Source organism: Schistocerca americana, chromosome X (genome assembly GCF_021461395.2).
Source record: "Schistocerca americana isolate TAMUIC-IGC-003095 chromosome X, iqSchAmer2.1, whole genome shotgun sequence".
Classification (NCBI taxonomy): domain Eukaryota; kingdom Metazoa; phylum Arthropoda; class Insecta; order Orthoptera; family Acrididae; genus Schistocerca; species Schistocerca americana.
This window is the reverse complement of record NC_060130.1, coordinates 234,498,184-234,520,912: the sequence shown is the minus strand read 5'-3', so window position 1 is coordinate 234,520,912 and position 22,729 is coordinate 234,498,184. Positions and strand designations below refer to the sequence as shown.

General features: G+C 40.8%; 1 protein-coding gene across 2 annotated transcripts in view; it reads left to right on the top strand.

Moving 5' to 3' along the window:
• LOC124555739 (neurogenic locus protein delta) overlaps positions 1-22,729 on the top strand; it is a 1,375,052-nt gene that overhangs the window by 192,538 nt on the left and 1,159,785 nt on the right. The gene's annotated exons all lie outside the window — the stretch shown is intronic.

The following is a 22,729-nucleotide window of genomic DNA, read 5'->3' as shown; positions in this document are numbered from 1 at the left end:
TCCCTTGTCCTCAATTAGCTTCAATTCACTCTCCTTTGTAATCCGATATACCGATCTAATATTCAGATTTCTTCTGTAGCACCGCTTTAAAAGCTTTTTTCTCGTCTTATCTGAACTCTTCTATGTCCATGTTCCACTTTGGAGCAAAGCTACACTGCAGACAACTACCTTCAGGAGTGACTTCATAACGCTTAAAATTGTATTAGGTGCAAACAAATTTCCCTTTTTCAAAAATGCTTTTCTTGTAATTATCAGTCTGCGGTTTATATATCCTCTATTTCTTCCCTCATCAGTTATTTCGACACCCAAATGACAAAACGTTTTCTTAGGTTTAATTTCTCATTTTCTAATCTACATTCCTTATCCTTGCTTTGCTTTTGTCAGTGTTCCTGTTATAACCTCTTTTCGAGACACTGTCCATTCCGTTCAACGGCTTTCCTCTGTCCTTTGCCGTCGCTGACAGAATAACGATGTCGTCGGCAACCCTCGAAATCATAATCTCCCTGAACTTCAGTTCGTTGCCCAGATTTCTCCGTGGTTTCATTTTTTGTTTTCTCAAAGATTATTTTGGATAACTATAGTGTGTTTGTCGACATTCCAGTATACTTTGCACTTAAAGGCGATACGTAACCTGCGTAAGCAAGGCAGTGGCAAGTTGCCTACACGCAAGGGGAATTACTTCGGAAAAAAGAGGTCTGCGAACCCCGTCCCATATCAACGACCTCATCACGTGACAAGCTACACCCTGTTTCCCTCTTTCCCACTCTCTAACCAAACAAATTCCAAAATGGCGGAACTAAAAATTTGTGCAAGTGAGAAATCTCAAGAAATTCCAAGATGGTGTAATTAGTCTAGTTGTTGCTTGTAACCACACCCTTAACCCTTCACCTTCCCCCCTGCCCATCCCCAACCAATCACATTTATGTTAAAATGATATTGCCAGTCAGAATGTAGATCGAAGCTTCTGACATGAGGTACAAAGATAAGCAGTCTTTCCGAATCCTTCAATCTAAAGTCAAAGATATTTACCTTGAAGTGCTTACATATATATATCTCTGCAGTTAATTAGCACAATATTGAACCGTATAAAGCTAGTGTCAAGTTCAAAGATATGTATTATTTCCAGAACCTTCGCTTGAACATGCGCCAATGTCAAAAGACATTTATGCAAAATGGCTTCAGATGTTTGCTTCTGATTTTCTTGCACACACATACCACTGTATGTAATCAGCACAATATTATAATTGTTAATAGGATAGTACGGCATTGCTTTTCATAGATATTTGTCTCTGAATTGCACACACACGGCCAGCCCCTGTGGCCGAGCGGTTCTAGGCGCGTCAGTCCGGTACCGCGCTGCTGCTACGGTCGCAGGTTCGAATCCTGCCTCGGGCATGGATGTGTGTGATGTCCTTAGGTTAGTTATGTTTAAGTAGTTCTAAGTCTAGGGGACTGATGTCCTAAGATGTTAAGTCCCATAGTGCTCAGAGCCATTTCTTTGCACATACACGTGCACATACGTGCACATGCACGCACACACACACACACACACACACACACACACATACACACACACACACACACACATTGCATAATGTACCACGTCTGTAAATGATGTGCTGCTCCATCATTCCATCACTAAATTTCATCTCACAGATGTATGTGCACGAAGTACTTACACATCTCTGTAATTCATACGCCACACAAAACTTCATACGCCTCTCTTTTTCTACCTATGTCTTATCATTAAATTTTATGTGTCATGTGCGTGCACTAAATTTAGCCACAACTGGCCTGTCATAAAAATATATTTTAGAGGGAGCGAAAGGAGGAACAAAAATAATGCTGTAGATATAATATTTAATAAAGAATTTTAACACTGACCTTCGGCATTTTATGCAGTCACAGACGATGAAAACATACAAATTTAATCTTTATCTTGAACACTTTTCAGAATATCACCTATTGCAAATAGAAGGTTGTTACAATTTGAGTAAATATTTGAGTCAATTCCATTACACTACCAACTTCTGACTTCTGTATCTGCCTTAATAAAATTGAAATGGCACTAACCTGTATTTTGCTGGACAACTGTGGACAATGTGAATAATGTATGCTTAATGTGACAATCAACCAGTATGTCATAATGGAAAACAAACAGTTCGGTGTAACAAAGACGTTCATATTTGTTTCACCTTCCAAAACGACAGTGTTCAGAAACTGGAAGGGACTCCCTCATAAGCATGTGTATTCTCTTTCCATTCAATTTTGATGAAGCACTTAGATTACGAGTGGCTTTATATGTGAGAACTGAACACTCTCTCCAATTAAATTAGGAGCCACAACAATCTCCCTTTAGTGCTGTAACATCAATATCTCTCACACAATGTTTAGTGACATTAATGTCACCATATGTGAAAATCCTGTATGACCACATTTTGTAGCCCGGTCCTCTCAGAGCCGTGCAAGCAGAGAGTCAGTGAGGTTCTCGAAGATACTGAAAGGGAAGTGGAGCCATGCTGACTCCAGTACCGCGGACAGCTCCGCTACGTTTTTTGGTTGAGGATCCACAGCACGAGCAGACTGATCGAGGTGGTCGCAAGGATTCACGAATGGGGATAATTCCAGGGAGTTTAGTGGGGAGGGGAGTGCAGTTAATTAACCTTGGTGGTCTACAAACCACAATGCCAACTGTGTGACATGATGCATTGTCCTGCTGCTGGATGTCATTGTGTCGAGGAGAAACAAATTGCATACAGCGCACGATAGTGATTTCCCTAAATCACTCCAGGCAAATGCCGGGATGGTTCCTCTGAAAGGGCACGGCCGACTTCCTTCCCCATCCTTCCCTAATCCGATGAGACCGATGACCACGCTGTCTGGTCTCCTTCTCCAAAACCAACCAACCAACAGCGCACGATATGGTCCTTAAGGACTGAGCCTTCCAGAATGACGAGATCTCCCAGGGCATGCCTCCAGTCTGACCTTTCTGGCGGCTGTTGCAGGGTATTTGCTTTCTGACTTTTTACGCCGTACACGCCAACGGTCATTTTTCTGATGGAACGTAAAACGTGATTCATCCGAAAAACTCACCTGTAGCCTCCACTGCTAGTGCTGCCACCTGTCCTCTGAGAGTGGGCACGACCATCGATCAATTGATCAATGCAAACGTGTCGGCTCTTCAGGTGAACAACATTTTCTAGGTTTCCACAAACGCCGCCATCAAGGTGAACACCGGCTCGAAACGTGCAGCACGCCACGAACGCAGGCTGATGGGAGCAGTATTACGCTATGGGACACTTTCTCCTGCGCTTACGTGGGACTTGTGGTGACAATGGATGACAAGGTGACAGCTGCAAACGACCTGCAACCACCTTCATGTTTGACGCCAATCCCGACGGCGAGGTCGTCTTTCAGCAGTATAACTGTTCTTGTCTCGGAGCCAGAACCGTGCTGCAGTGGTTTGAGGAGGATAATAGTGAAGTCACTTTGGTGTCTCGGCCACCAGATTCGGCTGATGTAAATCCTATGGAACCCACCTGGGTCCTTATCGGGCGCCGTCACCATGAACGCAAATCAGCAGGCCGTGCGGGGTAGCCGCGCGTTCTCAGGCGTCTTGAGACGGTCCTCGCGGCTGCTCCCATCGGAGGAGGTTCGAGTCCTCCCTCGGGGATGGGTGTGTGTCTTCCTTAGAGTAAGTTAGTTTAAGTTAGATTAAGTAGTGTGTATGCTTAGGGACCGATGACCTCAGCAGTTTGATCCCATAAGACCTTACCACAAATTTCCTACAAATCAGCGGCCCTTTTTTAAGCAAATTCTCATATATGACCTGTGCGTAGACATCTAGTGCCACATATCTCTACAAACCTACCACCAAACTGCTGTGTGCCTGATATGTCGAATACGTGATGTATTTCCTTCCAAAAACGAATAAACAACTTATTAAGCAGGTGGTGATAAGATTTTGGCTCATCAGTGTATGTATGTATGTGCGTGTGCATGCAATTCATAGGTGAACATCTTAAGCTGTTTTACGCAGACATCTCCGGCTATCAAGCGAAACGTACATTTTTTTCGGAAATACTGCATAGCTTTGAACGTCACATCATTTTTACGCAATTGAATAAGTGACAGCATCATTTTCATATTACGCACCTACATTCGATGGGCTGCCTCATTCTAACGTTAACTCCGTTGGCTGGAGAGTGGTAGGGAGTGCTAAGCACTAGTGATCTTGTTTCACTATCTTAGATTTTTTTAAATTTTCCACTAACACAAAAAGGTTTTGTTTCGCCATCTTGGAATTTAATTTGCTGGACGGAGTGGGACAGTGAAAGGGGAATGGATCTTCACTTGATGATGTCATTGGTAAGGTGGATGGGTTGTTCCGCCTTCTTGTATTGTGATATCATTGCCCCTGTATGTAGGCAACCCACTGTAGCACTTGCAATAGAAGTCAGTGGTATCACAAGGTCAAATACAGCGTTTAAGTGCAAAGTATGCCTTGCTACAAATAACACTTTGAATAGGGTACAATGCTGTGTTACTCCCTTACCAACTACTGTTTCCCTTTCATGAGCCTCAGCTCTCACTACTACAATCTGATTTCTGTACATGTTGTAGGTAACCTCTCGCTCTCTGTGTCTTATCCTCGCTTTCTTCCGAATTTCAAAGATTGTATTCCTGTCACCATTGTTAAAAGCTTGCTCTAAATCTACAAATGGTATAAGCATAGGTTTCTCTTATAGCCTGTATATACATACGAAGTGTTAGGGGTGTAAATGCAGATATTTCTAGTGATAACTGAGGGCAGAGTATTGAACAACATTATATTAATGATTACTTCATTTACAGACCTACAGGTATAGCTTCTATGAAGAGTATGTTTTTAGGTTTGTTATTATGTGTGGCACAAATAAGCCATTAAAGTTTATTTTCCCCTAAGCAGCAGGTCGGGTATTGTTGTGTGCAGGCAAATGGACAGTCTACACTGACAGGCATAGTCCACATTGCAGTGCAGTTACGACTATGCAGAAAACATCAGGTTGTAAATTAAGTCATGTGTTTACGGAAAGACTGTTGGATGAAGAGAAGAAACAACTTACTCCCTCAAGTTGCTACATATTAAGGTACCAATGATCACAATATCTGTATCTATCCTCTCGACGCCCTGTGTATATCTTTACCATTATGAAAGAGCGGATATGATTTTTTTTAAATTTAACAAAAATTGGTAAAATATTTTGTGATACTGTTTGTCTAAATGAGGGAAACAAAATTGATTACAGACACTTTTTACGCTTCTTTTAATCACGTTCGAAGTCATGTACAGCAAATGAGGTGTCAATTAAGAACATTAAACTTCAATATCTACTTTATAATTTTGAAGAGTATTACAGGACATTTGTCTGGTGGATTATATAGACCGTGCAGTGTGCAGTTGTGTAGCCTTTAGACAGTATTGCTAAGTGAAGTCAAATGGTAAATACTTTATCAGTTAGTTTACTATTGCTAAGGAAAGTCACGTGGTTTAATATCCTAGCGATAGAGTTATTAACCGTAGCAGATGAGATGCTCATACGTTAGTGAAGTAAGAAGACCACCGTGTGAAATCCGGCAACCGATTCTCCAAGTGATTTCTGATCGATTGTTCCAATTTTAGTTCATTTTAGTTCATTGTTGAAGATTTTTCACATTTACTGTTACAAATCACAGAAATATGTCATAGCCACACAGCAACACTGAGTACTGTAAACATCCGCCAGGAAAATATTACCTAGAACCCTAGAAAATTTCACATGTTTCTGACATTGCTATGAAAAATCAAGTATATAAATATTTAACATCAGATACAAAAACCCACAGCAGCTAGGACGCTCATACGGCAGTGATATAGAAAGAAGACTAAGTAGAATCGACAGTTCAATTGGAAATGTTCTCTGATTTCCGATTCCACGTTCTTGTGTTTTTTCATATTCGCCATTTTTTTGGGAAAATAGTGAGGAAGAACAATGACATCGATAGCACATCTAAAGGAAACATTACATCTAGCGCTATGCGCATTTTCTTCCCTGGTACGGGAAGACTCCTCTGTTGAAAATATTTGAGACAGAGAAATTAATGAAACTTTCTCCACCTTCTGGCGTAGATAATGCAAACATGCCAAGCAGGCTTCACGGCCTAATAATCCACAGAATGTCCTCTAATATACTGTAACATTATAAGATCCTGAGTTAAATACTGAATTTTAGTTCTTAATTGGAACCGCATTCGTTGTACATGGTTTTGGCACCATTCAAGATGAGAAATCAATCACTCAAATCATATCACGATACATGTAATTCACGTTTTTTTTGAAAAATTAGTATTTTAAAAACTTTTTTCACAGTTAAAGACAACACCATGGTAACTTCTAAATGTTAGGCCCTAAAGAGATGAACTTTTTCACAGCCCATTTACATAGCTAGCAGCTACGACTTATTTCAAGTTTCCCTCAAATCTCTAATTATGACTATTAATTACCCTGATTCATTTCAAATAATGAAATGTTTTCCCCAAGACTACACAAGGCGATTCAGCTACCCCTACCGCTGTCGTTTCATGCAACCCGCAATTTTATAGCTGGCCTTCATAAACCAAGTGCCAGATTTTCATATTCTCTCGCTCGCTACATGCAAACTACCAGTCCAACAGAAAAATCAGAAGGACCTTTTTGTAGGAAATTTAATGTAGTTAAATTTTGTACCGGGTTATGCTTTCGTTGGAGACCACGGTTTTCGAGTTATTCAAGAAAACATAGGTACAAAAGTGACCTTCAAACACACCTCCAAACCACATTCATCCCTCATCGGTCACACCTCCAAACCACCTTCATCCCTCATCGGTCACGATTTCTACTATGTTGGTCGTGGCACTCCTTCGTATCGCTGTGCAAAAATTTCCGATTACACGAACTGTTCCCGATATACCAACTTCTTTGGTCTCTGTTGATTGAGCTGTTACACCAACAGCATAGTCGGCGACTTCGTTAACATTTTTAATTTAAAGGTGCCCTAGAGGGTGATGAGAAATTGCTTTTGTAAACGTCGCGGTAAAAATAGTTGACGATTGGGTTCAAACTTAACCCTTACAAGCATAATAATTTCATAGTCAGAAGGCCTGAAGAATAAAACGATGTAATTGTTTATTTTATGCTGTTAACATTCTTAACACTCTTAGGTATAATTTTCACAAACGTCAATTTAATAATTTTTTGGTGCTCGCCGACGCTAGTGGCGTAATAAGGCCTGTCAATGAAGACCAAAAAAGGGTGAATGTGGGCAATGATTCGCCCAGCCGCAAATATTTTCACAGTGATGGGAAGGAGCGACATTAAAAACATACTAGAAATTCTGACCCGTGGGGTTTGAGCGTGGAAGTGGTGGTGGTTTGAAAAGTCACTTTTTTGTGCATGTTTTCCTCGAGTGAGTGGAAAACTACGGCCTCTAGCGAAAACGTATCCCAGTACAAAATTTAGTTCTATTAAATTTCCTACAAAAAGGTACTGCTAATTTGTTTTGTAGGACTAATAATTGGCACATAACGAGGGAGCGAATATGAACATCTCGCCAGAGGATTATGAAGCCCAGCTATAGCATTATGGGCTGCATAAAACAACAGCGGTCACGGCAGCTGGTTCACCCAATGTATATCACATTGGTCAATATAATACCTCAGTTATCGATTTCCCACTCTTCGTTTGGCTGTGAAAATTCGAACAAAAATCCCCTGAGTAAGTCCTATGGTGCCTCGTTTTCGCTGCTCTTAATCACTTCTAGTTCGGTACCACACGAAACGTGTATCATTCTATTTTATTATTAGAGTCAACCGCTTAACGATTATGTGGTGAGAAGAGTCGCACATTTTTTCTCCGTGAATAATTCTCGTCTACTTGTTTAAAGGATTGATATAGATTTCAACGGGGTGGAATAGCAAGTATACCGAATAGAACAGTCTTATGGAGTATGTCAAGGTTCCCACTGAAGCATTTTGTAAAATAAAGTGAAGCATTTGGCAAATGTGACTCGCAAGTCCGCTGGGAAGACACAGTTTCCGTGTATACGTGATCTAACATGGGGAAAGGTGGGTTGCACTGGACACTTGGCATTTTCTTCGGCAATTTTTCTGAATCTCCACTTGTTCTCTATGACTTCATTTCTCTTTCCAAGGGCTATCCAGAGTCATCATCCCGTTTCAGAAAAACCATAGTTGTTCTAATAGCCGAAAGATAGAAATTTTAAAAATATTAACAACATGCTAAGCTATTTACTCATTTGTGTGCTGCAATTTTGCAGGAAACCTGGTTTTTAAAAGCTTGACGCTTCTATGAAGTACTGTTAAAGTCACGTTACGTGGGACGCCTTCAAAGACTATAGTTCGAGTATAACGAAAGATTAAAACGCGTGAAATTCGAGTTTAAGTATTCACGTGTTCTGTGATACGATAAATGAGGAGTCCTATGAAACTGTTACTGAACACAGCTTAAATATGGACTCGCCAGACCATCGGTCGTTACTCCGAGCGGCAGATCGGATCCGTGCCTGGCACAGCCTTTTGTCTCTAACCAGAACGCTGAACCCATCGCTCTACTCGAGTCGGCGAGTTAGCTTACGAAGGTGATGTGGGTTTAGAGTTCTAAGTTTTCATATAGAAAAGAGAATCGTTATTGCTTCGTGGTTTCAATGCAGAAGATTAGCACAGAATTAAAATAATTTCATGGTAGGAATTTTATTTAGGCTGTGCTTTCATAAATTCAGGAAAATGTCGTTTTGTCAGAATACAGAGGCAAAGATGTCAAAAAATTATGTATTCGCGATATCATTTCACGTAAAACATACCGTGTGGACCAGTAATGATTTTATACTCCAGTTCTAGAATTTATTCCCCTTACCATTAGGACAAATAATAATATTGTATCGGTACCATACGTACGTTATAGTTACCTCTACTTGTACACTCGCAATTCGCGAAACAATATAAACTGAGCGGTGAAATATAGGGTAGTTCACAACAAATTATGTTTCTTCCCGTCGAATGTGACATCGGATTAAAGGCCGTACACATGCCTTTGCGCATCCAATTATTTGTCCAAGTTCATCTTTACGACGTTTAAGGGAGGGATCTGAAGAAAGTTCGCAGATTCTACACTAGAAACTCGTTCTTCAAATTCCCTAACTAGGTTTCCGCGAGATATTAGGTTTCTTGTTTCTTGTGCCTGCCAGCTGAGATATTTCGACATTGTCTTTACTTTATATCGCGAGACGAACAGACCTATGCCTTTCCTCCACGCTGCCATACATCCCATATATTTGAGCAGTACTCCTCTATAAGCAGTACAAGTATTCTGTAAGCAATGTCTCTTGTAGGAAAACTGCAATTTTCTACGAATAAAAGCTACAGCTGAGCCTATGTGACGTTCCACTTCACATCAACATACATGTTGGTAGATATTAGTAACTATAACACTTTCATATTTCGTGAAATGCACAACTCATAGTTTCGCTACATTACGCGGTAGCTGTCACTTGTTGCATCGCGATAATATCTTATTCGCATTTGATTCGATATTGCTACAACCGTTTTTACATGACTGTTCTACATAGATATCCGCGTCATCCACATAAAGTGCTAGACTGCTACTAATATTGTCCACGAACTCATCCAGATAGGCCGTAAACAGTAACACTGCTATCACGTTTTCCTAGGATACAACGGAAGCCATTTCTGCGTCATTGTTTGACATTCAGCGTTTTGCGTGTCAAAAAATCATTTTAAGTGCAATCACGAACAGGATAAACACTTTACAGGCTCTTAGAGCTACCTTTCGCGTTTCAGAGCTATTCTGATAAATAAGGAGGTGACAAAACGTTAGTCGTAACGTGAGAAGAGGACTTTACGTTTACTTAAAGTAATAATGCAATTTTTAAATGGTCGTTATCTAGTAGTTCAGCCAACCAGATATTTCATTAGTATTTTTGGAAGTGTCACTCACCTTTGAAAGCACACAACGTATTTTGAGAATACACAATACGTCAAGATAGACTTCATTGTTTATTGTTTCACTTAGGGTAGAAACCGTCATTTAAAATTCGCTTCCAACGGTCCACAACGCTACCGCGAGAACACGGAGGCCTCATTTTGTATAAAATTCATAAATGCATTCCATACAGTTAGCCTTTCTTCGATAAAATTCCATCTTTTCCGGCTAGCGTAGTCCTATGTAAATACGAGTACACTCAAACATATTCTTTATGTCTCGAATTTATTTCCAATGCTAGCAGTATATTATATCAGGTCTGCGTTTCTTATTACCTTTGCCGGATAACTGGAGGTAAAAACCGCAAGTCTTATCGTTTTTTACTGTGTTTAAGAGGGGTATGTCATTCTGACGAAATCGTGTAGTTCTCCTGACAGTGAATGTCTAACTTCCATCCCATAAAGTTGTGCGCTGTTTCTGTCTCAGTATCGAATTCCAGAACACGAGGACAAAAGAAAAAAAAAGGCCAACGAGAGAGGAAAGTTTAACGGAGTGAGTTGGTCCGTCTTTGGTGCGGCAGACAGCCGGGTCTGTGTCTCGCAACTATTGGAAAAGTCTCCGTCGCCAGCCATCCTGCGAACTTGGCAGGCGCCAAATTCCCTCTGCCTGTCTGTAAAAAAACAGAGACAAGATTCACAGCTGAGAAGCGGAATGGCGCCCGAGAATGTTCCACGGTCGTGAAATAAATCCTTAATTTCTCTTTCTGGTAGGGGAGTGAATGCTAACGGAATTGTTTTTCTCTCCGCTTCTGCAAGAGTGGTTGTTTACACCATTAGACAAATTTCTTGAAAGTCGAAGTTAGTTATAACAGGCAGTTATATGGGAATACGCTGGAAATTGGATTATAGCTTCTGTGCTCACTTCATTTGCTGTAGCAATTATAACCGACGTTTTAGCTAAACTTAATGAGATAATAACGTGGCAACAGTTTACAGGAAATCAGTAGCAACAGAAATGCTATCGAGATTGTTTTTGATAGGAATACATGTCCATTTTCCTCTGTAGCTCGTATTTGCTCTCTTCATGTGCACAGAAATAAAATTTTCTTTGCAGCGGTATGGAAAACAGTTAATCACGATTTAGTCGAATGAGCTATTTATTCAGCCGTAATTATTTTCTGGCCTAAGCCTGAACAGCGGATGACAATTTCTTGTATAAATCGCACACTGCTTCTACTGCACCATGAACAGATAAAATTATTTATTAGTATACGGAAACATACATGAAACTGCTCAACAGAAATAAAATACTCAGAGGCAGAAAAACCATAGTGTACTTAGAATAAGAATGCTTTCCTTTCTCTGCCGCACAAATGATACATAACCGCTCGGAATAGGTGCTCTAATATTATTATTTGCCTTCATATTTAGCCCAATCCCCCTCCCCCAAATTTGCAGAAAAACCTTTACTGCAAGTTATAACATGTTCACTATGGTACTATTTTCACTGGCAGTCGAATGTCTGTCATAGGAGTATACAGTGGCCATTAGAATTATACCATATGACCTAGTACCTGGGTTCGATTCCCGGCGGGGTCAGGGATTTTCTCTGCCTCGTGATGGCTGGGTGTTGTGTGATGTCCTTAGGTTAGTTAGGTTTAAGTAGTTCTAAGTTCCGGGGGACTGATGACCTAAGATGTTAAGTCCCATAGTGCTCAGAGCCATTTGAACCTAGTACCTGGCTATACAAAACAAGTTTAAAGCACTGAGAATACAGCTAAATACTCCTAAGTTGCTTGAGGGAAACAATGCTTTGAAATCGTTCATGGTTCACGAAATACACTCTAAGCCAAAAGAAAACGACTCATCACGAAGGAACTGTCCTACCGGGATGGAAATCGGTAGCTGTGATGTACATGTGCAGACAAACAAAAGGTTCAGATGGTTCAAATGCCTCTGAGCACTATGGGACTTAACTGCTGTGGTCATCAGTCCCCTAGAACTTAGAACTATTTAAACCTAACTAACCTAAGGACACCACACACATCCATGCCCGAGGCAGGATTCGAACCTGCGACCGTAACGATCGCCCGCTTCCAGACTGAAGCACGTACAACCGCTCGGCCACAGGGGCCGGCAAAACAAAAGGTTATTCGGTAGCTGTGATGTACATGTACAAAAAAACAAAAGGTCATTATTTCAGAAAAATTGAATGTTTTCTTCAAGAGAGTTTCAGAAACTGACCCAGTCAATAGCGCATTGGTCCAACTCTGACCCTTATGCAAGCAGCTCTTGACATTGGGACTGATTGTTGTAGTTGTTGGTAGTTCTCCTGATGGATATCGTGCCACGTTCTGGTCTGTGGACCAACACGTTTTTGAGCTGATTAATTTGTGAAGCTTTTTCTCTTGAATAAATCATTCATTTTTTTTCTAATATTGTAATCTCTTTTTTTTTACTTTATTTTTTTTTTTGTCTGTAACTGAACATCACATCTATCGATTTGGCTAAGTACGAGTAGCACTCACACACTGAGGGTTCCGCACAAATTTATTTATATACACACTACTGGAAATCACTACAGAGGCAGGGTTCTCACGAAGATGATAGTAAAATGTATGAATCATACATGTAACAAATTTATTATGAGAGTAGTAGGTACATATATACCATAAACAATAATGACGGAATTACGTAGTTTCTTTCATAACAGGAGTAACAAAACAATGGATACTGGTATAAAGGCACTCACTGTCCTGTTGTATTATTGTATTGTTGGTACTTTGTCGCACCTCCGTTCTTCCTAATTATCTCAAAAATTGTCTTCGGCACTGCTCTGGTTAGGATTTGTAGTTCTTGCAGAGAAACTGTCACCCACTCTCCTCGCGTCCCTTTTTTCATCTTACATACGACCTCAAATTGCCTTCCATTGCGATAAACACGCCTTTTAAGTATTCCCCAGGGGTTTTCCAAGCAGTTCAAATCCTGGATATGTGTAGGCCAGGGCAAGACTTCGAAATCTTTATCTTCAGACCACTTTTTTAGTAGTGACATGCACACATGCATAACCTTTTGAAACAATAGACTTTCGTGTTCTAGGTCCTCATACATTTTATTAAATCCTGTCTCTAGCATCTCAGAGGACACGTTAGAAACCATTCTAGTGTTCAACCGAGTAATGCGTGATTTACCTTTACCACAGAAGGGTGCCAAATCATAACACTTCCACCACCAAAATTCCTGCTCATTCTTACTGGCTGCTCTGTTCTCAGGTCATGGTAATTGGATTTAATCCATTCGGCCAATATAAATTAAACTTCTTCTCATCACTGGAGATCACTTTACCCCATTCTGAAATCCATGTCACACGTTTTTCAACAAAGTCGTCTAGTCTGTTTATGCTTGGGTGTTAGAGCAGCTTTCCATAGTCGTTTCTTGAATGCAAGATGTCTGTCATATAATAAAATTTTTGCTACACGTCTGGCAGTTACTAGCAATTATAAATCAGTAACAAGTTGAGAAGAATAACGTTTGTGATTCTTGATTTGTGCAAAAGTAACCGTACCCATGCCTCAGATAGTTTTTTTTCTGTCCATATCGTGCTTCAGTCTGACGAAATTATCAATCATTGTTCTAGATCGCTTCAACTTATTGGCAATTGGGCGATCAGAGAGTTCCATTTCCTTTTACGCAACAACTTTTTTTTCGTCACCCGATAATTGTTTTTTGCGTGCCACTGTCACAAGTGGCTTATGTATACATCTTGTATTGTCACTGGTGGTTTCTGTTTCCTATATACAGTAGAAGCACGTACGTACTAACACCGCACAAAAGTCACTGCCTTACATCGCGTTCCACAGTCTATCATCTGAATCGCTGATGTCTTGGTATATACTGTATTACTGACATTAAAAGCCGTATCATTTGGCAGCATTTGTCGGTATATTGGATCTTATATTATTTCATATGCACCGCGCACAGCTGTTTCAGTCGACAATGTTAATCCTCCAAGAAATGTCCATGCCGCTATACTAATTTCCACTACATTATGTATAATTCATCCATCATGGGAATCGAGAAGCTCAACGATTTTTCTGTGTTATCGATATCGATCCTAGTAAGACATTCATCACACGATTTTCAAGGACATATCAAAATCTCGAGAGTAGTTCCTCAGACTTGCCCGGTCATACAAAAGGAATTGAGCGAGGGGCTTCAGTTAATATATACAGAGAGAGAGAAGATTTAACAAAACATTTCTATTTGTCAAGCCACAAAGGAATTAGTAACAGGTAGCTGCAAGTGGTCATTGATTTACATCAATAGGTGAAACTGAAAATCTGTACAGGACCGGGAATCAAAACCAAGTCTCCGGCTTGCTAGGCAGATGTTCTGACCTCTAAGCCATCTGGACGCAGTGGTTATCGTAACTGCACGTACTACCGTAGCACGCCTTCCGTCTGACCCAAATTCTCAATTTATCCACACACTAATGACATAGCGCGACAATTTTAATCCTGCAGCCATTATGAATGAAGACGCAAAGAAATTAATGACAGTTAGCTGCTAGTGGGCCCTGATTTACATCAAGGGGGAAGTTTAAAATTTGCACTGGATCGGGAATCGAACCAGAGTCTCCTGCTTTCGAGGCAGATGCCTGGAGCACTAAGTCATCCGGACACAGTGGCCATCACAATTGCACGGACTATCCTAGCACGCATCCCGTCGGACCGAAATTTTCAACTTATCCCCACACTCTTGATGTAGTGCCCTGCCCATTATCGGCCGGCCGGTGTGGTCGAGCGGTTCTAGGCACTTCACTCTCGAACCGCGCGACCGCTACGGTCTCAGGTTCGAATCCTGCCTCGGGCATGGATGTGTGTTATGTCCTTAGGTTAGTTAGGTTTAAGTAGTTCTAAGTTCTAGGGGACTGATGACCTGAGCTGTTAAGTCCCATAGTGCTCAGAGCCAGCCTACCCATTATCATCATTACTCGCTGCGATTCACCGATTCGCGTAAGAGTTCGAGCGTGTTGTGCATCTGCACTGAAGGGATTGCTGGCCATCCTCGTCTTAGTTACATATGTCCTCAAGAATAGACACCATATATACATATTTTTATTTACTTACTAAAACATGTCTACAACATTTTACGTTTACATGTAGCAATGTTCCTTTGCCATGCTTTTGACAGATGATGAAAGCAATGTATGTTCAGATGGTAAAATATACTTTTACGTGGTATAGTTATAATTTAACAAGTTCCAGATATTTTACTTTAGTTGTACTGTGAAACCTTGCTTCTTGCTAATATTCATGATTTTAGATCAGCGTGACGTACCCTACAGGTTTTGATGAATGAGTTTGCGAGTAGCAAAATATGTGAAAAGGTTATCTAATCTTTTGATGACATTGTATTAGAAGCTTAAATTTTTTACACCACCAAGGGACCATTAACTTTAGTATGTGACGTAAATCTGAACTTGCTACGCCAACTTATTCCAGAGAACAAGGGGTCTTAAGAGACCGACAGACAGAGAGGGGGATAAAAAATTATAAAAAAGTTTTTCATATGATGTAAGTACAAATTATCAATTTTCGGATATTTTCCTTCACTTTTACTGTGAAACGTTTCTTCTTGACCAATTTCCTGATCTAGGTAAACGGGAAACAATTTGAAGATTTTGATGCGTGAGTTTTCGAGTATCAAAATGTGTGACATAAATGGCCGTATGATTAGATTGAAGTGACTTAGACGCTTAAAATTTTTACCCCTCTAAGGGACGACAGACGGAAGTGGCTGACACAAATTTGAACTTGATACGTTCACCCGTTCCTAACAAATGGTTCTTAGCAGTCGGACATACACAACGAGGCGATCCTTAAAGGGTTCCGTTTTTACTGACTGAACCACGGAACCCTAAAAGGATTAACTTCCATACAAAAATGTATCGTATTTACTTCTGCATCTACATCTGTGAACATCATATTCCGCAAGCCACCCTAAAGGTATGTGGTAGAGGTTACTTTTGATATCACTAACTGATCCTCCCCTCCCTGCTTCACTCGCGAATGGCGCATGGGAAGAACGATTGTCCGTGAGCCTCTGTATTAACTCTAACTCCTCGAATTTTGTCATCGTGACCATTTCGCGAGCTGTATGTGGGAGAAAGAAATTTGTTGTCCGCCTCTTCCCGGAAGGCATTCTGTCGACATCTCAAAACTAAATTTCTCCTTGATGCACAACACCTCTCCTGTAAAGTCTGCCACTTAAGTTTGTTGAGCATCTCTGTAACGCTCTCGCGCCGACTAAACGATCCCGTGACGAAACGCGTCCCAGATTGATGAAAAATACTCATGAATCGGTCGAACAAGCACCTTGTAAACCGAAATTTCCTGGCAGATTAAAACTGTGTGCCGGGCCGAGACTCGAACTCCAGACCTTTGCCTTTCGCGGGCAAGTGCTCTACTAACTGAGCTACCCAAGCACGACTCACGCTCCGTCCTCACAGCTTTACTTCTGCCAGTATCTCGTCTCCTACCTTCCAAACTTTACAGAAGCTCTCCTGCGCGAGTTCGAGTCTCGGCCCGGCACACGGTTTTAATCTGCCAGGAAGTTTCATATCAGCGCACACTCCGCTGCAGAGTGAAAATCTCATTCTGGACCTTGTAAACCGTTTCTTTCCTGGGTGAGTTACATTTCGTTAGGACTCTTGCTATGAATCTCCATCTGGAATCTGCTTTACCGACTATTTGTCTTCTCGTGGTCATTTCACTTAGGGTCTCTCCGGAAAGTTACTCTTAAATACAGCACGGTCGATACTGTTTCCTGCAATTTGTCATCAATAGTGTGGTTGTACAATAGCGGATTTCTTTTCCTATGCATGCATTTGAATTACCTTCTGGGCCTCTTTTTCATATAACGAGATATTCTAATAAATAAACATTTCACGATGTGTAGTACATGGGTAGTACATAACAATGATAATAAAAATGAAAATGGAAATGATGTGTGGCTAGGGCTTCCCATCGGGTAGACCGTTCGCCTGGTGCAAGTGTTCAGAATTGACGCCAATTCGGCGACTTGGGTGTCAAAGGGGATGAAATGATGATAAGTACAACACAACACCCAGTCCCTGATCGGAGAAAATCTCCTACCCATACGGCAATCGAACCCGGGCCGTTAGGTATGACATTCTGTCGCGCTGACCACTCAGCTACCAGGGGCGGACATAATAACAATAACAATAATAGATACAGTAATCATTAAAATATGGATGCATTATTTTATCTTTTACCTTTACATTTTGCATGTAACCAAACATTCTTAGTAAATTAACATTGAAAGATATGCAATACACAACAATAACAATAATAATGATTATAATAGTAGATACAATACTCAATAAAATAGGCACTATACATTGATAGGAAACTATAATGACGATAACAGATATAGTAATGAATACATAGCATTTCAGATTGTTCAGTCTAATTACCACTGTGTTAATTTCCTCGTCGGGTTTTTGTCAAATGTAAGTAATAGCATATTACACAAAGATATTATAGTAGCACGGAAGAAATAAAATCTGAAGAAGATGTTGACAGGAGTAGAGCGAGAAACAATAGCCGATGAGATGGAGGGAAGAAAACAGAAAGATACAGGGAGATTTAGATGGGACAGCAGAAGGCCTTAAAATATGAGAACTTGCTAGGACTTTGCAGACGAGTTTCTCACTCTTTACGTGGCACCATTTACGAAATTGCTGTTTCCGCGCCTGATGAGCCAGTGTTTGATATTTTCGTCTGTTTTCATGTTCTTGTGTTGCACATGCCGCCCGCTTGCCGGAAGCCTGGAAAGGAATTCTCGTGAGATGCGTGGTATTCTTTACGGTTATCTGAAAAGTAAGTGGGGAACCAGTGTGGTATACACTAAAAAAATGCTTTCCTGAAGCCATAGATTGGTCTGAACATTTTTTGTGTTTTGGTGTGCATGGTGCTATTGGAGGTGGTACGTCGTTGCCTCTGAAATGGCTTGGCAGCCGTCTATGGGGGACATACTGGTTAATGTGGACATAGAACAGACGTCAGCTTAGCCTTTTCACACACAAAAATTACGGACAAAGTTGAGAGAAGCGATAAGGGACAGAAGAAATCCTCAGTTCGTCTGAGTATTGAACATGGAATGTGGTGATTTGTTGTGTGAGTTTCACCCACGCAGCCAGCAAACCACACGGTATACATTTAAACAAATGACAAACGATGTAGCAGACCGATGGTGGTTGGTCTAATCTGGGTCTGCCCGTCTCGCAAGCAATGTGACTCTAGTTACTTCCATTTCTGGTTTCCCCTTCTCCTCCCCCACAAATCCTGCAAAACAGTTATAAGACGCCAATGAGACAGAGCCTTCTTTAAGAGCCGCACGAACTGAAAATTTCTCATTGCTCGTCAATGTTCAAGCAATGAGCACATTTCTAACTTACTTGCAGTTTTAATAAACTGGAACTATGACTGGTGCTAGGACACGAAGACGAGTGAAGTATGGCATCGCACGCCTGCCGTAAGTCCCGTGTGTCCCCTTTACAGCACATCCGCCCCTTGACTTCTATATTTACATGTAATTCCCTCTTTTCCCGTCTGATACCTTGAAACTCCAGGCTGTAGCATAAATCACACGCATCGTTACAGTGTCGCCAAAGCTGCTTCGTTGTTATGTGTAACATCAACTTCTTCTTGCTTAAATTACAGGCACTGGCAACAGTCTGGAAACAAGTTTCATTTCTATTAAATGCAGTCAAGAATTATCAGGATTATGACACGCAATATAATGTAGTCTCATGGCTTGTAAATAGGTATTTTTAAACTATAGTGCAAAGTCGTAGGAACACTGTCATCACTCACTTCCTTAATGGCTAAAATTTTTTGTGTTTCTTTAAATTCTTTTCCTTGGTACGTGTAGCTTCTTTTCGTGAGATAATTAAGTGTAATTTAGAAATATTCAATGACACACACGGCACTCTTTCTCTTGAATGTTTTCCGTGAAGCCATTATTGCTTTTTAACTAATTAATGTTTTGATATTTTGTAAGACTTAATTTAAAACTTTTAAAATGATCGTTGACGATCGTCTACTTCTTCTTCGAGGGACATAAACTCATCTGAAATTTATCTGTTTCAAGTATTTGTCTCCTATTGTGAAAATATATGATTTGAGTTCAATAGATACTACCACCTTCCCTTTTGTTATGATTAAAAGAGGATAAAATTATTTTTCAAAAGTAAACACTTGACAAAACCTCACTAGATAACTTTCGTTATATGATTCTACATATATTTAGGTAATTTCGCAGTTAGTTTCCCGTAATAAAAAAGAAATATTCATACTGCTGTTGTAGTGTTGACAACAATAGTGCATTGATACAACAATATTAACGAAATTACACTTGTGAAAACTGTAGTACTCATATGTAAAGAGACTATCTTTTTTGTGTTATAGAATTATAATATATACATTAATCGGCTGCATGTATTATCAGTTGCTTGCAGATAAGTTTTGTATTAAATTAAAAAAATTACAGTGAACTGATGTGCAGTGTGACAGAGCGATTTTGAAATAACTGTATGATTGCTAGACGGTATTAATACACATCAGTTCCTGCAAAGTTTCGTCAGATGTTTTGCAATATCTTTTCAATTATCGGTGTAAACTATACGGATCTCTCACAAGTAACAAAATATGGTTTCTGATTTGAGGGAAAGAAAAAGATTTTATGATTCAGTAGGTTGCAGTGAACGTGAGTACACAAATGCCATTTAATATGCCAGTTGGAAACAATTAAAACTGATCTGTGCGTAGAAAGAAACTTCAAAAAAACACGTTTCGAGACAGGTTTCAAATGTTTCGGACTTTAATTGAGGTAATCGCACAATCAAAAATTTATTCCGTGCAGTTCGATGCTACAGAGCCGTACATTGCTTGTAAACAGCATTACCCCCTAGCAGCCTAAACGAATGAAATACGGACAGGTAATGTTTTAAATTAATTTAGAGAAATACAGCTTAGCTGTAAGACACAACTTAGCGGAAATAGAAACTTTACTTAAATGACTACCTAATATGATGTTACTCAAGGTCTAAAAATGCAGTGGTTGTATCAGTTAGGAGAGCAACTAAACCTAGCCGAGCCACTAAGCTGACCGTTCTGGGATTCGCGATGGAAAAGCGGACGGCGAGCGCGTAAAGCACTCGCGTTATGGCCGACCTCATCCTTTCCCCGAGTGTGAGACCGGCCGGCCTCTGTGTTGTAAACATACGGCTCGTGTCTCACTTCAGATCTACCAAGCAACAAAGAAATGGTCTTCAGTAGAACTCACTTACCTTTGCTATTCCTAGGATAAATAACTGTCCAAATTTCCTTCGCTTTTGCATTTTATTTGCCTTGCATTTGTAAACACTCTGCTACAGGATATGCAAATGTGTCTGAGACTTAGTACTATTGTTAGAACTTGTTTACAAACGAAGGAGAGGACGCTGAAAAAAGAATTCGTGCAGTTTGATCTTGCGCATTTAACTAAACATTCTCTCTCTTTCTCTCTGTCTCTATCCCTCTCTCTCCCTCTCTATCGCTCTTGCGTCTGGTTCCAACCACCTATCATTCCATTCACGCCACTCTAAGAAATCAGAGAGAAACTAGAAACTATTTCAGGGTAGCTTGTTAAAGATCTGAACACCACTCTTCTTGATCACGAGTTTGTTTCTTGTTATAATCACAGTAGTTTCTCATGTAAACAAGATGCAGGTGTTTTTGTCGCAAATGAACGGAAGAAACTCTAACGCTAGGTTTTGGTGGACCTGAGTTCTGATTCTAGGGTCCGCCACGCTGGTCTGGTTTACATCTCTGTTACAGACTTGCACTACAGGAAAAATAAACTGCCTCTTTATTTTGTTGTGGTTTAACCACGAGAAATGATCTTATTCTTTTCTTTCTGTGCTCCCTAATCACGTACAATTTTAATTAGGTCATCACAACATTACCGTCGCATATTTTACGCCTTCAGGAATCTCAGAGAATATGTATCTGATATTTTGCGGAACATTGGGTGATTAGAAGCTGCTACTAATCTGGAATTCGACCTCGTTGTCAATCTGTAAAAGATGCTTCAGGACCAGTTTCCCGAGAACACAATAATCAAGTTTTCATTGTTTACTTATTATTTAATATATCTTTTAAGGGGCACTCTACGAGCAGCTGAATCAATGCCTTTCTGCATTTATAGTGTAATGTTTTAAATTTAAAAAATTGCAAGAATACTGAATAAAATTAGAACAAAATAGTATTACTATTATGTGGTGATTATCTTCGAAGTGGCAGTCCTGACATGGTCTGTGATTGTTAAGCTCACAGATGTATGTGGATGCTATCATTGAAGTTGGTGGTCTTAGTACGAACGATCCGAGAAACGATCCAGCGCAGGTGGTGCCGCTGGTGTTGGCGACCAACACATTACTGACGAGAGGAGACGCGGTACTGCAGGTGTGTGCTAACTCTCTGAGTAGTTTAGGAATAGTTTACTACGCGAAGTAGAGTATTCGTGTAGGAGACGAGTGTAAGTTCATGTTGGCAAAGTTTCTTGTCGATTAGGGATTTATAGGGAGCCGCGCGGGATTAGCCGAGAGGTCAAAGCGCTGCAGTCATGGACTGTGCGGCTGGTCCAGGCAGAGGTTCGAGTCCTCCCTCGGGCATGGGTATGTGTGTTTGTCTTTAGGATAATTTAGGTTAAGTAGTGTGTAAGATTAGGGACTGAAACTTCCTGGCAGATTAAAACTGTGTGCCCGTCCGAGACTCGAACTCGGGACCTTTGCCTTTCGCGGGCAAGTGCTCTACCAACTGAGCTACCGAAGCACGACTCACGCCCGGTACTCACAGCTTTACTTCTGCCAGTACCTCGTCTCCTACCTTCCAAACTTTACAGAAGCTCTCCTGCGAACCTTGCAGAACTAGCACTCCTGAAAGAAAGGATATTGCGGAGACATGGCTTAGCCACAGCCTGGGAGATGTTTCCAGAATGAGATTTTCACTCTGCAGCGCCAGAAGTAAAGCTGTGAGTACCGGGCGTGAGTCGTGCTTCGGTAGCTCAATTGGTAGAGCACTTGCCCGCGAAAGGCAAAGGTCCCGAGTTCGAGTCTCGGTCGGGCACACAGTTTTAATCTGCCAGGAAGTTTCATATCAGCGCACACTCCTCTGCAGAGTGAAAATCTCATTCTGGAAACATCCCCCAGGCTGTGGCTAAGCCATGTCTCCGCAATATCCTTTCTTTCAGGAGTGCTAGTTCTGCAAGGTTCGCAGGAGAGCTTCTGTAAAGTTTGGAAGGTAGGAGACGAGGTACTGGCAGAAGTAAAGCTGTGAGTACCGGGCGTGAGTCGTGCTTCGGTAGCTCAGTTGGCAGAGCACTTGCCCGCGAAAGGCAAAGGTCCCGAGTTCGAGTCTCGGTCGGGCACACAGTTTTAATCTGCCAGGAAGTTTCATATCAACGCACACTCCGCTGCAGAGTGAAAATCTCATTCAAGCTTAGGGACTGATGACCTTAGCAGTTGAGTCCCATAAGATTTCACACACATTTGAAGGTTTTTTTTATCGGGAGCTGTGGGCACTACAGAGAAGAGCTGACTGAATTATGATGTCTATTCAGTTGAAGAAAAATGCACCTCATTTGGGGA